This window comes from Dendroctonus ponderosae, unplaced genomic scaffold (genome assembly GCF_020466585.1).
Source record: "Dendroctonus ponderosae isolate FM_Combo_2020 unplaced genomic scaffold, Dpon_F_20191213v2 Dpon_F_20191213_2, whole genome shotgun sequence".
Lineage (NCBI taxonomy): Eukaryota > Metazoa > Arthropoda > Insecta > Coleoptera > Curculionidae > Dendroctonus > Dendroctonus ponderosae.
Window position 1 is genome coordinate 13,239,329 of NW_026018165.1, and position 1,991 is coordinate 13,241,319.

The following is a 1,991-nucleotide window of genomic DNA, read 5'->3' on the forward strand; positions in this document are numbered from 1 at the left end:
AAGTAGCATGAAACTCTAATGAAAAACTAATTTTATATCACTTCGGGTTGATTGATTGGAATTGGCCTAAAGCAGAAATAAAAATTTTAATGCCCAGGGATCGTATTCGCAGCACGTTCCACCCCACTAAGCAGATAAAAGCGACCCTTCCAATTTCATCCCTGATTTGCATAACATTTAATTCCGAAGCCCGCACATTCAACAGAACGATTTTGGGGCACACGCAGATCAGTTCTGAGTCCCGTGTGCCGAGTATAATGTACATCTGTCGGATAGCGGAGCCTGGGGAAGACATGAACAGGTGCCGAGAACGCGTGCCGAAGAAGTTGAAGACACCTGATACCTTGGGGGTGTTAAGAGGGGTTATTAATTCGGCGTCAGTTGATTAACAGCTTCAGTACAACTACCATTTGCCTTTGGGGTGGATGTGTGATTAAATTAAATTTGTGAGAATGAGCTGGTGGTGATAATTAAAACTTGATCAGAACTCGGTTAAGTCGCACGGTTAGCCCCTAATTGAGGCTAATTATTTAAGTTTGCAAAGTGTTGAAAGTCACGTGGTCGCGTCCATAACTTTCGTGCGAGTCGCGCATTTCCTAGTTCGCTCTTCCGCATATTAACGAAGGCTTCAGCGGGTGCAAGTAATTTAATTCACTAAACCGAATTAAACAACGGAGTGACACGTCGGAGGCCCCTTTTAATCAACTACCAACCCTCATCACTGAACCCCAGGGAGTCTGGCCTTCTGTTTTGTTCCGGGATATTTGCGCCGCCCTGCACGATTTGCCCATTTGGGGTCCGATGACTTGAGGGGGCGCTTTGAGGTTGCATGTTCTCAATAATAAATAATAACTCATCTATACAGTACGGCATTTTCCCCAGCTAATCTACGTGGTAAGTACTCAGATAGATTAAAGATGCAGAGGTGTTTTGCCAACAAGCGTTTCCGTAGATGGATCTTGAGCTCTGCATGTYTTGGTTAAATTGAATGTATTTAATTTCCTTAAAATGCTTTTTGTGTGTTATTATTATAAGAGCTTCAGATTTTTAAGAAATTCGTCGTTCTAGTTAWWAAAAAACCCAAAACAAAGGTTAAAGCAACTCATATTTCAAAAGCGGTTGATAATAGTTACCTAATATTACCTTCTTGAAAGAGCCTGYTGCAAACTTTTGCTAAGTTGGAAGCAAAAAGGTTTCCTTTAGCTCCGTCCTAAGCCTTTAACTGAAATCTCTCTTCACATTCAGACTGCCATTTAATCAGCCCTCAGGATGAACATTCAATTGCGCCGGATTAAAGTTCGGATTTGAAATTCGACGTGTTGATTAACTTATATTTTACTTTGGATTAGTATTTGACCATCATTTTAATTGGAAAGACTAATAGCGATGTAATTTTATGAACTGGATATTTTATGGATCGTTTATGAACGAATGTGTTCAGTTAAAGTTAGCATGAGTTAAACAAGGAAGTTCTATCTAYAAACGAAAATTTTGCAATGGAACATWTTCAGAATATCAGAATAAATTGAATACATAAAAACGTTTTGTTCTTTATATTGTTATTTTATTATGTACTTTYGTTGCAGGCTCGTAAAATGTAAAATTCTTAAATTCAACATTATCTGCTTAAATTCGGGTTCTTGCGYGATTAAATGCATTAAATGCACTGGATTCTGCCGACAACTGAATCAGTCTATTTACGGAATTACCTAGAACAAACAGACGCAAACGGATCAAGCAACCCCGAACCCTAATCCCTTAACAAGTCGAAGTTATCTCGTGTCAGTTGGGAAACTCCATAATCCATTTTCGCTCCTTGAAACCGAGCTGGAATGAATTAGCAATCTGAGAGAAGCTCAATTGGATCACTGAGCTGAAATAGTGTTGTGTGTATTTTACCAAATTCTCACTAATTCCATCCGAGGGTAGGAGCGATTTGGAAAGGGTGCCAAGTGTAGACTTTATGAAAGTTGAGTTCTCAGGTTAATTGC